This window comes from Panthera leo, chromosome B1 (genome assembly GCF_018350215.1).
Source record: "Panthera leo isolate Ple1 chromosome B1, P.leo_Ple1_pat1.1, whole genome shotgun sequence".
NCBI classification, from domain to species: domain Eukaryota; kingdom Metazoa; phylum Chordata; class Mammalia; order Carnivora; family Felidae; genus Panthera; species Panthera leo.
This window is the reverse complement of record NC_056682.1, coordinates 150,666,288-150,681,891: the sequence shown is the minus strand read 5'-3', so window position 1 is coordinate 150,681,891 and position 15,604 is coordinate 150,666,288. Positions and strand designations below refer to the sequence as shown.

Here is a 15,604-nt window from a genome sequence, read left to right as displayed (position 1 = left end):
TTAGAAGCATTTGTGATGGATGATGGAGAGGCCAGACCCATCACAATCCTGCTTGCTGATCTGCATCTGCTGGAAGATAGACAGCAGAATGTAGCCCCCAATCCACACAGAGTACTTAAGTACAGGAGTAGAGATTATCTTGATTTTCATCAGGCTGGGCTGTGATCTCCTTCTGCATCCTGTTGGCAATGCCCGGGTATATGATGGTCCCACCAGACAGCACCAGAGATTATCTTGATTTTCATCAGGCTGGGCTGTGATCTCCTTCTGCATCCTGTTGGCAATGCCCGGGTATATGATGGTCCCACCAGACAGCACCAGAGATTATCTTGATTTTCATCAGGCTGGGCTGTGATCTCCTTCTGCATCCTGTTGGCAATGCCCGGGTATATGATGGTCCCACCAGACAGCACCATGTTAGCATAGCAGTCCTTTCAGATATCAACATCACACTTCAAGATAGAGTTGAAGGTGGTCTTGTGGATACCACAGGACTCCATACACAGAAAGGAGAGCTGGAGGAGCACTCAGGACAGCAGAACCACTCACTGCCAATGGTAATCACCTGCACATAGGCAGCTCATAGATCTTCTCCAGGAAGGATGAAGGGGTGGCAGTGGCCATCTCCTGCTCGAAATCCAGGGCAACATAACAGAGCTTCTCCTTGATGTCACTCACAATTTCCCATTCTGCGGTGGTGGTGGTGAAGCTGTAGTCAAGCTACCCAAGAATCTTCATGAGGTGGTTCCATCAGGTAGCAGCCAGCCAGGTCCAGATGCAGGATGGCTTGGGGCAGGGTGTACCCGTCATAGATGGGCACGGTGTGGGTGACCCCATCCCCAGAGCCCATGACAATACCAGTGGCATGGCCAGAAGCATACGAAGAGGGAACAGCCTGGATGGGCATGTACATGGCTAGGGTATTGAAGGTCTGGAACATGATCTGAGTCATCTTTTCATGGCTAGCCTTTAGGTTCAATGAGGCCTTGGTCAGCAGCACGAGGTGCTCCTCAGGAGCCACACACAGCTCGTGGTACAAGGTATGGTGCCATCTTCTCCATGTCATCCCAGTTGGTAACAATGCCATGTTCAGTGGGGTACTTGAGGGTCAGGATGCCCGGTTTGATTTGGGCCTCATCACCTATGTAGGAGTCCTTCTGGTCCCTGCTCATGATAATGCCCTGTTGCCGGGGCACTCAACCATGGGCGGGAAAATGGCCAGGGGATATCATCCCCAGCAAAGCCTGCCTTGAGCTTGTCAGAGCCATTGTCAATGACGAGCCCAGCAATCTCCTCTACTATTGCCGTTAGTGGAGGTGGAGGTGGCGGCAGTGGATGCAGAGACCAGGCAGTGGGAGAAGGCAGAATCCAGGCTGGCTACAGTGAGTGAGACTTCCAGGTTTCTTTTAATTGGATCATGGATACTTAGTCTACTGTCCTGTTGGTAAGAATATCAGTGAGAAAAAAAAAAAAAAAAAAAAAAAACAGGCTGGCATCCTATTTTAAATATTTTCATACTTGGTGCATCTTCTATTATCACCCAAAATCTTTCAACTTCATGCTTTTCCCAAATTTGAGATCATACCATCTTTGTCCCGTTAAGAGTGTCCTTTGTGTACAAATGATACTGCTCCTTTAAAAGTCATTAGTGAGATGTAGACTCCCCTAAGAGACTCCATGATATGCTGTTTGTGCAGTTGGTTCTCTGAGAGTTCTTCTTCTGTTTTATTCTTGTCCTTCATCTTCAAGATGACATGGTGCCTTCACAAGTATCTCCTTATAATCTATGTAAATTATTTACTATGTTGGTTTTCTACTGCCATACTAACACATTACAAGAAATTTAGCAGCTAAAACAACACAAATTTGTTATTTTACATTTCTGAAGGTCAAAAGTCCCCCACAGATTTCAGGATGTCAAGATGGCTGTGTTTCCCCCCTCCCAAGAATGCTCTAGGGGAAACCTGTTTCCATGCCTTTTCTAGCTTCCAGAGATCTATACATCCCTTAGCTTGGGCTCTCCTTCCCTAATCTGCAAAGGCAACACTATTTCAGTTCTTGGACCCTTCTTCATGATCACATCTGTCTCTAAGCTCTGCCAAGAAAGTTTCGTGCTTTTAAGGACTCATGTGATTAGATTTGGTCAATTGGATAATCCAGGATAATTTCCCATCTCAGAATACATATCCCTATTCACTTCTGCAAAGGCCCTTTGACTCTTTGCCATGTAAAGTAACAATATACACATTCCAGGGATTGTGTTTAGCACATTTTTAAGGGTTTATTATTCTGCCCACCACTTTCACCATGACATCTTCCAAATATGGGGATGTACTGTGTAAGATTTCAATATAAAAGCAGATGCAGGGGTGCCTGGGTGGCTCAGTCAGTTAAGCCTCCGACTTCGGCTCAGGTCATGATCTTGCGGGTTCGTGAGTTCAAGCCCCGCGTCGGGCTCTGTGCTGACAGCTCAGAGCCTGGAGCCTGTTTCAGATTCTGTGTCTCCCTCTCTCTCTGACCCTCTCCCGTTCATGCTCTGTCTCTGTCTCAAAAATAAATAAACGTTAAAAAAAAAATTTAAAAAAAAAAGTAGATGCAGAATTCCACACATACCTCCAAGAAAAAGTGAATCACATTCAACTTATGTATTTATTAATAACCTCAAAAATTTCTATGTACCAGTATGACAAATTTCTTTCTGGTCAAATGTACTCAATATAACTTAGTATTTGATTTAAAATAAAACATTAACATTTTATAAGAAAGGCAGAGATTGTTAAACTAGGGTTCTAAAGATGGATTACTTGGAAACAAGCACATTTATATCCCATCTTAAAAATGATTAGGATGAATGAAGATGTAAATTATAATAAAATGATCAAAGAGAAGGCTGGCTGCATCTGGCTCTCTGCCTTAGAAGCTCAGGGATGCCCTTCTTTCTATTTTCAGGGATAATCAGTCCCTCAGGGACTGTCTTATGCTAACTAAAGAGTGGAGACTGAAGGAAAAAAAAACAGATTGCAATTTTATTAATTACAGTGAGAAATAAAGTTGTCACAAGCCCCCAAATTCAGAACTTATGTCAGATCAAGCAGCAGATCTTCAGGCTGTAGCTTTGCTACATGGAAGTCATCATCAGTAGCCACTTCATTGAAGTGACTCAAGAAATAATTTTCCCAGTGACATAATGCTCATGTACAATATAAGCAACTCGTCATAATTTTAGTGTAGGGTATCCACCTGGGATTCCCAACACCAACATAGGTGAGTTTAAAATGAGAAGAAGAGGCTTGAAAATAATTAAAATCATTGGCTTCAAAGTGTCATATATTCCTTCGCTTCAAATGTCATTAAGAGAGAAATATTCAAATGGTCTCACCTATATGTAAGGAGTGGTGAGAAAATTAGTCCTTGTCTGGGCACAGCATGTTAGAGCCAGCATGGGCAAGGAGAAACATGGAAAGAAAGATGTGTAAATTAATGAAATCTGAGTATCTCTCTCATCATGCTTGTAACTTATAGTCTTTCCTTCCTTTTAATCACCTGCCTCGTTGTCAGTTACATTGAGGAGTTTAAAACCTCTTTGTCATAACATATCCCGCAGAAACATTTCATGAGGTTTGTACCTTTCGGTGCACAATATCTGAAGATACATGGTTAAGATGAGATTTTAATTTTTCTTTCATCTTCTGATTTTTTTTCTTAAGAACAGACTTACACACACATGTCCGTAAGGAAATGCAAATGAGTTAGCTTCAGCTACTTCTGTTTAGACTACTGCTTATTGGTCTAGTAAGAAAACTAAGAAATGTTTTTCATTTCGAAGAACCACAAGTATCTTCAGTTGTCATGGTATGCAGTTCTTCTAAACTGCTAAATCTCAATGGTTTCTTTTTCCCTAAGGGATTTTAGTCTGTGTCTTTGAAGGCATTTCTCTGCTCTTCCCCACTTTGGATTACTGGTAGTTGAATCAGTGTTAACTTCCTAGACTTTGAGTCTATCTTTGCAAAAGGTCTTACATTTAACCCTTAAAATGATAGAAATAGAATTTCTAAGGCTAATAATGGGTTTTCCCCTCTTCTAGACTTTCAAACTTTGCAGGAATCAATTTTTAAAATATATATGCTCAAATCAAAGCAGTTGGAAGTAACAAAGTATATGATGCTACTATAGGCAAAGTTTTTTTTAAATTTTTTTTAAATGTTTATCTATTATTGAGAGAGAGAGAGAGAGAGAAAGAGATAGAAAGCTTGCACAAGCAGGGGAGGGGCAGAGAGACAGGGAGACACAGAATCGAAAGCAGGCTCCAGGATCCAGGCTCTGAGCTGTCAGCACAGAACCTGACCCGGGGCTCAAATTCATGAACTGTGAGATCATGATCTGAGCCAAAGTTGGACTCTTAGCAGACTGAGCCATCCAGGCGCCCCTTAGCAAAGCTTTTAATGCAGGTCGAAGCAGGCTTTTAATTGTTGCAAAGTACTGTGCTCATCTGAGATAACAAAAAATTCCCAGGATTTTTTAATAAATGCATTTTTCTTAATTAGTTTGTGCACTCTTTTGGAATAAGATCTGGAAATGAGTGAGGCACTGGGGAAATTTATTGTTTATACCTCAGAGAAACTAGAATAGTGTAAGACACAGAAATGTTTGCATACAATTGTTTTTAATCTTACTTTGGGGAAAATGAGCACACACTTGGGAAACTCAATAGAAGAGTTAAATGTTTCAGATGACAGTGGACTTTTCTATTTATCATGATTGCTTGGGGGAATAAGTTACTTTGAAGCACATGAAGGCATTGTTATATCTAATCCTGGATACCTTCTACAAATAAAGGACCATTATTTATGGTTCAAGTGCTCATTCCTAAGCAATAAAACTGGATTTGAAAACTTCTATAGTGTTGAAATAAATGAGCAATATTTTTGAGCTTTTCTTTATTGTCCTCTTCTCCATGACCAAGTGTCTTTCTTTTGGAATCTCAGTTGATTCTCATTATGCTCCCAGAAATAATCTTCTCTTTGTTTCTAGTTTTCTATATATTCTAGTTTTTTTTTTTTTTTCAGTGTTACCTAAGGTCTGTTTTAGAAACGAGGTAGAAAGGTTGAAGAAGCATGAATCAAACAATAAAAGTTATGGTGTCAGAGGAAATGAGATGATTTTGCACTTCCTGAAATCTGAAAGCAGTTTATGGCTTTTTCTATTGTAGCAGCCTGAATTTGATCACTTAATTACAATGCAATGTTCTTATAAAAGGCCCATTAACCAAAAAGAGAAGACCAAAAGAGTTTGAGTAGTGTTTATTCAAAACTTTAGAAAGATAATTAAAATGAATGAATCACCATAAATCATTCTGACCCTGAATTTGCTCACACCCTTGTCTTGACAAATTAAGAGTGGTACAAAAAAATAGCCTGTTTCCAAAGAGATTTTTTCCTCTTCTCTTCAGGTTCTCTATTTACATTCTCACATTTAACTTGTCTAACCAAATGGATTAGAATTAAATTGTAAAGGCAACTTATTTCCCGCCTTAAAAAGACGAACACCGTTTAAAACATGTTCACTGCCTTAGCACATTTTGTAATAAATTTGGTTTAAAGATTAAATTGATGCATATTCTCTAAATACATTTTTTAGACCAGGAAAAAATATTCTCTTCTTCCCCTAATAATTTTTTTTTTTAATTTTTCAATACACTTCAAGCTACATTCTTCAACTTAGTTTGTTCAATGAAGAATGGAGCTGCACATATTCAGAAAATATCTATAGTAATTTATAATTTTCTTTGGAGGCAGAGATCTAATGCAGTAGGAAATTAAATACTGATATATCATCTGCTCCATACTGTTTGGTAACACAACCATTTCTGGGATTTTTATTGACACTTTTCATAAAAATATTTAGTTTGTTTATGATGAACTCAGAAAACTAGACTGATATTCCAAAGAGTTAAACATTTCTGTCCTACAGCTGAACAGTAACAGAAACTTTTGCACCTGCCACTTCCTTGAAGTAGTTTAAAGTATTTTATAGTTGACATGACTAGGAAATATGGAGAATATTTCACGTTTTCTTTTAAAATTCTATATAAGGGTTGTCTACTCAAAGACTGAAAATGATAGGAATGATTGTCACTCCACGTCTACTGCAGTAAACTGTAAAAGGAGACATTCTTTTAGCTTACAAAAAGTGTACCAGAACAGATACTAACATTTTAGTACTCAATGGTACCTTACTAAACTAGCGTCTTCATCATTAAGATAATAACACAATGGCCCAGAGAATTTAATGATTTTACCAAAATCATAAAACTTTATTACATCTCAAGTCTCATGCTTCTTACCAAGGATGAGAGCATTCAGCTGCTCGGCTCTAATACCCACTGGGATACTGGAAACAGCATTTTTATCCCCTGTATTAACCTTTTCTCATACCTCCTACAAGTAAGGCAAACTATACATTGGTATTCAACCATTTCTCACCGATGGTTTATAAACAGCATTATCACCTGTGAAGTAGTATCAGAGATGTGTGCTACCTCTTCTATAACCTGAGGGATAAAAAAGCTGCTGACCATAGAAAAGACCAAAAAAAAAAAAATTGGCAAAGCCATAATCTTAAAAATCATCATGCTCTTCTTTCCCACTGCAAAGAATGCCTTCACAGAGTTAAAAGTCCATGTTTATCAAAGTAATATTATTTCAGGGAAAAAATATTCTAACCCCTGGTAAATACCTGTCTTTCCCACTTAAATAGTATCTAATAAACGAAGAAGTCTGGACAGACCCTCAACATTTGGTATAAGATTTAATTAGGGCTTATCTCTTGGAGTGCCTGGGTGGCTCAGTCGGTTGAGCATCTGACTTCAGTTCAGGCCATGATCTTGCGGTCTGTGAGTTCGAGCCCCACGTCGGGCTCTGTGCTGACAGCTCAGAGTCTGGAGCCTGCTTCAGATTCTGTGTCCCCCTCTCTCTCTGCCCCACCCCTGCTTGTGCTCTGTCTCTGTCTTTCAAAAATGAATAAACATAAAAAAAATTAGAGCTTATCTCTTTAATCAAAACAAAAAAATAGCATGTTATCTGTATTCTACCATATATTCAGTGCTTACTAAGTGCTAATAGACATTCTTCCAAGAATTTTCTTTGTATCAGCTTATTACATCTTCCTAAACAACCTCAATAAATAGAGCTATTATTGTCTCTATTTTGTAAATGAAAGGAAAGAAACTAAGACACAATTAACTGAATCCCATGTACCACACAGTAGCAACTCTCTTAGACACAGCTTAAACTCCCTAAATCTTTGGTGAACAAATAAATTAATTCTAAAACCTGACACTAATTACACAGATCTAGCCACCATTAATAATGCTCAAAAATATTAATAAGCATGCTATAAATGCTTATTGATTGCTATTGCTTGGGGAATGACACATATTTTCCTTCTTAATTCAATACTAGAGAAAAGAAAGGCTGTATCCAGCCTAGCCAGTTCCTTTTAGGACATTTCAACTTTCAAAGAAGGCCTGTAGAAATACAGTTATCTATATTTATACAGATTGATATTTTCATATGTATGTATCTGTGTATATAAATATATGTATATGGAGAGCGAGAGGAAGAGAGATTTCAAATAGTTAATCTGCACTAAAAGTATATCACTGCATTAGGAATAATATACAATGCTGTGCTCTCTTTCCCTCTATGTCTGAATCATCTTTCATTATTGGATAAAAGATTGATTTGGCTGGAGTTAGACAAACCCAGGTGGCTCCCTGATGCTTATCGTGTGCACATATTGTCTAGCACCTGCTGAATATTACTTCATTCTGTTCTTTTCTGTAATAGCCTTTAACCACAAAATTAATAGTGTACTCAGAGGTGTACAAATGAAAACTAAGCACACATTATTTCAAATTGTTATTATTTCTTTCAGATTGGCTTGAAGGCATTTCACCATTTTGGGACCCAAAACTGGTACATTTGTCTGGTACCACATGGTCAAGCAGAGTCATAATTTTCTCTCCAATATCTGGTACAGTTATGGTTTCCTTATAAAATATGCATGCCTTTGAGTGAAGAGATTCTAAATGGTAAATATAAATGACTGACTTTTTGTGTGATTTACTCTTTCTTGTTATGACTCTATTTTAAAGTGTCCCATTAATATAGATTTATTTATATGGCATGGGTTGGGTGCACAGAAATGAGACTTGATTGCACTTCAGAATGAAAAGAAAAAGGTTATAAAAATGTAATCAGTGTTTATAGTATGTGTTTGTATGTGTGATTCACTGAAAATCCACAGATACAGGATTTACAAGAGATTCTGTATGAGGAATAAAGATGTGTTTGGATACCCTCAGGCAATTGAGTTCAAAACATAGAAAGTTAACCTACTAAAAATTCAATTTATATAATCTGTTACTAATTATAAATTGCAATAATATAAAAATTATACATTGAAGTAAGTGATCTATAATTAACATTGTAATCTGTTATTAATTTACCTTAAATACTTAATGAGTTTCTCTTATAATTATTCTGATACTAGATTTTCTTGGCAAACATGAAAGATGAAGTTCCTCAAAGAGATCTTCATCTGTGGAAGGTGGGAGTGTATAAACAGATAAAAAAGAAAATATAAACGGAGATAATCTGATTAGAAAATTCTAAGAAGTTCCTAGAATTCTGATACTCTAGTGTAAGCAAGATTATAATTTAGATTATTTGGTCTATCAAAAAAAAATCATCAAGGAACTGATAATATTCAGACAAAGCTAACCCTGCAATATAACAACCCCTTAACCACGTCATCACAAGTTTAGGAAATAATGATCTCTTAGATTTACTTTTGGTTGCTTTTTGTGAGACAGATTTTTGTATCTTTGTTTCCCCATGTGCTATTTCTGCTCATTTTAAGTGAAATTTCTAAAAAAGCACAAAAAACAAAAAACACACAAAGAAACAAGCATAGCACTTGTGTGGGTTAATACAAACTTTATTAGTAAATGTTTGCATGCTCCTCCAGTGTTATATCATGTTAATATTCCTAAACCCTGAATACCAAGTTATTCAAGTAATAACCAGTCATCCAGCATGATCCTAATTAGTTTGTGAACTTCCCTACAACTGAGATATAACACTTGAGAAGGAAGCACCTGCTGAACCCTGTGATGAGGAGGGATCTGTGTTTTGGCGCATTTCCAATATTTAATTAACCTGTCATCTTTTATTATGTCTCTGCAAAGCATCTAAATCTTGTACAACTTAAACACGCTAAAAATATTTCGAAACCCAACCTGGCATTGATTTAAGGTTAGTCCCCTATGGGCATCGTACTATTTTTTATAAATTACAATGTTTTTCGGCTTGTGAGAGTGTTTTGTCCTTTTTATGGTTAACGTTTGGGCAAGTCCAACTCACAGAAATTTTAAATAGATTAAGCAAAGCAAACTCAGAAGAACGTGATTCTACCTCATTTACACATTGCATTTGTAATTATTCTTTTCAGTTAGGTTCAAAACTCAGAAGTTAAATACCTTGAGCAATGTTTTGCGTTAATGAGCCCCAACTACAACACAACAGTCAGAATGATGACACAGCATACTTTAATTATATAACGCAAGGTAGGTCCTGTACACAAGAATTCTATTTCACTAGAATATCACTATTGTGTCTGTGTGTGTGTGTGTGTGTGTGTGTGTGTATGTGTGTGTGTGTGTGTGTGTGTGTGTGTGTATAATTACCAGTTAAAATAAGTAGTCTATTTCAGGAGTTGCTCATGAGTATAGGATCCTAAATTAAGGTCGGATTCAGGGTCCTCTACGTGATGTGGTACTTAACTCAGATAGGACCCTTTTAACTAAAGTAAATTTGCAAAGCATATCTTTAGTAATTTTTATTAACCTCTCTAAATTTGTCTACTTGTTTATGGATGTGCTTTTGATAAAGCATAATATTTAGAATAATTAATATTTCCCTAGCCACAATATTTTCTTTTTAATTTTTTAATGTTTATTTATTTTTGACAGAGGGAGACAGAGAGACAGAGCATGAGCAGGGGAGGGGCAGAGAGAGAGGGAGACACAGAATCCAAACCAGGCTCTAGGCTCTGAACTGTCAGCACAGAGCCTGACATGGGACCCAAACTCACAAACTGTGAGATCATGATATGAACCAAAGTCGGATGCTTAACACACTGAGCCACTCAGGTGCCCCTAGCCCGAATAGTTTCTCAGCCAAGGGTTCTTTCCACTCATTGAAATTTCTATCAATTATTCTAAGGTAATAATCCCTTGAAAATAATTAATTTCCATTTGCTATTTCAGACCCAGGGATGACAAGGAGAGAAAACTGGTTGCAGCCTTTTCAGAAAGAGACAGGTAGTCTCCGTATTTCATAGGAGATTTGTGCATAACCCATGAATGTGCAAATTTGCCCACTGCAGAATACACTTGTGTTAAACAGAGCATTTGTAGATATTTGTGGCAGGTGAAAACTCACAAAGTCTTTCAAAATGTAAAAGATAACCTATTATGATCTGAGTTTTTGAACATAAATTGTCTGCTCTTTCTTTCTTAAAGCTAGAGTAATGACTGCTATAGAATTAAAAATACGCCTAAATGTATGTTATCACCTAAATCAACGTTACATATAAAAAGAAAAAAAAAGAGGATGAATAAATCCATTACCTGTATAAATTGTACAAGAACATAAAATTTCCTAAGTTCTACAGCTGCCAGTGCAAACACATTGAAAATGTAACATAAATGTGTTTCTGACTTAGGAGTCGGGCTTTTCCAATTATAAGATGTGACTCAGTAGGACTGTTACTCCCAGAAGTGACACTTCAATATTCAAGCAGTGAACTACTAGATTATTGCTCCAAAATGCCTGAAAAACTATGTAACTGTTCGAACTTCACCTTAACACTAGAGTGAACAGTCTGAGGCTTCAATAGTTTTGACTTGTGGCAAAACTTTAAACTGCAAATGTACTACCGTTTTTCTGGAATTGTTCACCTTTTTAGAATACCTTTTGCCTAAAACAGTATGAATGAGATGCCACCACAAATTAATCCAATGCTTTGCTCACCAGTGTTTCCAGTGTAGATAATTTTTACAAACCAAATACATGATACAATAGGTGGCTAAACAATAGAAATTATTTGACACTAAATACTTAAGTATATGTAATTCAATTTATTAAATTTCTATATTTTCTGGACATTAGAAATAGCTAATTTGGATATTCTATAAAGTGAATCTATTAATCATCAGTTCCACTGACCTTTCTGAGATATATAATTTTTCAGTAGACTTCCAAATATTCCAACAGATTAAGGCCAAATGTGACATGCATAATAGGTGAATAATAAATATTTTTGAGCGAATAAATGTAAGAATCATAAGTGGATACTCAGGATTTATCCTCACTTCAATAAAACCCATAGCAGGTTTATTTCATTACAAATGATGGAATCTGCTTTATTATATTGAGATAGAATTCTCAATTGGCTATAGGAGTACAGGAAGAGAAAGTAATATGGTACAAATCAAAGTTATGCCTCAAAATGTGGTCATATAATAAGATTTCCTCAATAACAATAGATCTCAAAATAGACACAAGTGGCGATAGATTTTATCTAAACAGAGTGCAATCAAAACAACAATTTTGATTGAAAGCTATAACGAAATTTTAATTCTCACAATAAGGTTTATAAAAGTTCTAAGAATAAATTTATGGTTTACTTATCCTGATTTTGTTTTTCTGTGGTTTTTTTTTTAACAAAACATATTAGAGAGCATGCGGGCAGGGGAGAGGAGCAGGAGGAGAGAGAGAGAGAATCTCAAGCAGGCTTCCCACTCAGTGCAGAGCCCAACATGGAGCTGAATCCCAAGACCCTGGGATCATGACCTGAGCCAAAATCAAGAGTCAGATGCTCAAGCACTAAGACATGCAGGCACCCCATGTATCCTGTTATAATACTAAGTAGTTTTCCCCAATTTTGATTCCAAGTAAACATTTCTCAGATAGAAAACAATGATTCCTGTTACCTACACATATTATAGCTCAATATAATTAGTATTGAGATATAAGTAATATTTGATATTTTCTTATATTCCTTTGCTTCAGGCCAGAGAAGAATAAGAAAATGCATTTATAACACTTAGTTGATCTAGATAATCTGTGAGGATAAAACATTTATAATTAAAAAAAAATTCACCTATTCTGCACACGATGCAGCATTATTTGGTTATTGGCTATAACCTGAATTTGGGAATCACTTTCAAAATGCCAGTATTTATTTCATAAGATTATCTCCACATATTTATCTATCCTTATCTGTATACTTACATACAAATGATTGAAACTAATTATTTGAATACCTTAAACTATTTGTCTTAAAAGACTTTAATGGTTAAAAACAAAATGGCACTTCTTTACACAGAAAGCTATGTCATAGCAATGAGGAAAATGAAAGGCCAGCAAATTTTCGTGACTGACTCTAGTCAGTAGTCAGTTGAATGCTTTGGTTCATCACCCATACAACCTGCCTTTGGGAAGAAGGCATTCTTGCCTGCACTGCTAGAATACCTTGGAAGGTGAAAGTGACCTCACCCAATGTTATATGCTTCCCTTGGACTGGCAGTCATCCAATGAGCCATCAGAAGGGACAGTAAATCACCCCAGGCTCATGCCTCAATTTGAGACATTTCTGATGGTCACCCTAACTCCAGAGTTCCATGCAGGAATAATGCTAAGGCCATTATTCCAATAGCATTATTCCAACCACACTGTAATTTTCTTCTTTCCCTACATTCCTGCTTCCTTCCCAACAGATGTTATTCCTGAGAGTATCCCTCATAAGCTTTGTGCATGCAAATCTCTGTTCAGAGTCTGTTCCCAGAAAATCTAAGATACCTTCTGTGTTGGAAGAGGAAAATAGCAGCAGACATTGGGGGAGGGGCAGGCAGTGATTTTCAGACAGTTTTCCTTACTGGAGAATTGGGTATGAGGGCGAATGCTTACATTTTGTCCTTGGGCAGAACAGTTAAGTTAGAGCTGGCCGTAGAGACAATAGGTAGAATTACTTCACTTCAATCCCCAACAGCAAGAATGTAAGTCAGCATTCTGGAGAGAGGAAAACAGGAGAAAATGAAGAGACTGAGGAAGTGTCAAATTAAAAGCTCAGTGCAGATATTCTCAGTGTTCATGTGGCTGAGCGTCTGGAAGTCAAAGCATTCTTTGGTGAACACTAGGAAATATTGACATTGGATTTTAGGATTCAAAATATAAATCATTTTTTACCAGCGGAAAGGGCCAATATTACATAAAGGCAAATGGAAATCACACTTGGTCTAACAAAATGCTTTACAGTTCTAAACATGCCTTCAGTTTTTCTGTTAGCATTCATTACCCTAACCTTCACTATGTAGCTTCAAGCTCTTATAGCAGATGACAAAGGGTTAAGAAATAACACTTAATTTAGAAAATGGTATTTCTTATTTTCTTCTCCATGAATTTGGAAAATACTCCTTGTGTAAATTTTAATAACAGAACATCTATATGCAGCAGAAGTATTGCTTTAGAGTCCCTAGCTTAGTGTATGCAAGCTTCCAGACAACGGAAAGAAATGAGAAGGATTAGAATAGCTTGGATATATGGTTTATGGATTGTGAGCAAAGAGCCTTCACCTTCATGGAGTCCATACCAGTAACTGACAGGGTGCATGACACAGCTATATACCCATACACACACACGCGCTTGCCACACACACACACCACACACACACACACACACTCAAATCTGTCAACTTGATTACTCAACATTGTGAAAAACAATTTCACAGACACCTAAATATATGAATATTTGTACTGTTCAATTGTATAATCAATCTTTATAATTTGAAAAAAGGGCTATTTGCAAAACGAGTTATTAGCCATAGCAAGAAATGTCTCCATATAAAATGCTGTTGAGAAACCAAACAAGAAGGGAACATAATTCAGAAAAATGATCAAATTATTCTCACGTTTAACAGAGCCCTAAAACCTATTGTTGCCATTAAATATGTTTTGTCTTTATTATTTTATAAAGACTTAAATATATTTAGAATGAAGATAATGCTTCCCTGCATTACATTATTACCTATCAGGTGAATACAATGGCAATTTAAAGTTTGTAATTTTAATGGTAGTAGCAGAAACCTTTCGCAAGGCTTAAACCAGACTTTTAAAAAAGGGTTTTCAAGGGCTCTTGGGTGGCTCAGTTGGTTAAGTGGCTAACTCTTGGTTTCTTCTCAGGTCATTCATGATCTTAGGTCATGATCTCATGGTTCATGAGATGGAGCCCAGTCCCTCGTGGGACTCTGTGAGCCTGCTTAGGATATTCTCTCTCTCTCTCACTCTCTCTCTCTCTCTCTCTGTCTTTCTCTCTCACTCTGCCCCTCCCCCACTTACACTTGCATGCATGCTCTCCCTCTCTCTCACTCTCAAAATAAAGTTAAAAAAAGTGTTTTCAGTATATAATGCTGTTATTCCTTAAATATTTCTTTAAAGACTACAGATTCTTTGGAAATAAACATGTTAGCTGGCCCCTTCTAATGAATTATTTTTACTATTGAAACCACCAATATATTTGGTGGATGTGCTACTATTATTTACTTCTTAATAAGAATATAATCATATTTATTTCTATTTTATTTTTATCCAAATCCATGTTACTCTTAGAGGTTATTTTTATCTGATTTTTTTAACCCAATGTTTTTGTTTTTAATATCAATGAGAGTGAAGACTGATTACCTAGACCACAAAAGCAATAACCTTAAAATTAAATCAGAGAAATCTTTGTGAATTTTAACATTATGATCTATTAATTATAACATGGTCTTATATCAGTATAAGGATTATAACACAAACTTTTCTTAAAAGAAAAATTCTTAATTTTTCTTCCAAGCAACTGAAAACATTCAAGAAGAATTTAAGTGGAGAATATTTGCACATGAGTCACAAACTACTAAAAAATCACTCTAAATACCACATTTTCAGAGATAAACAGAGACTGTTTAGCCTGCATATTGGAGACTTATAATTTAGCAAAAAGAAGGAAAACCATGAATATACTTAACAATTCTCACAGCAGCAAATATTCTTCTATAACCACACACTAAATACTAAAGTACTTTGGTTTACTATTGGCTTCTATCTTTCTTCCACTTATCCTCATTTTAGAATATATCATGGCCATTTACTTGAATAAGACATGCTACATCACCAAAATAACACACAGATGGAGTTTTAGGATTCATTTTATGATGCATTAATGTGTTTTATAGGCAGATTCACACACACTGGAGAAAAAAGAGATTATTTTCAAAAGTCTGTTAAGACCTATGAGCTATATATTTTCTATGAAATCATATCATAAATGCACAAGACCATAATAAGTTAGGGAGTTGCAAGGGGCATAGATCTCCTAAGTTAGAATGTGCTGTGAAAGTCCTACAGAAACATTTCTTAAATTGAGGATGATGATATGTAGGAGATGGAGTACTGAAGGGCATATGAAGGGTAAACTAGGGATGCAAAAAGTAACCAATTGTT

The 15,604-nt window shown here is 36.4% G+C and overlaps 1 pseudogene; it reads right to left on the bottom strand.

The window, feature by feature from the left end:
- The window catches only part of LOC122218504, a 53,723-nt pseudogene continuing 38,119 nt past the window's right edge, over nt 1-15,604 (bottom strand).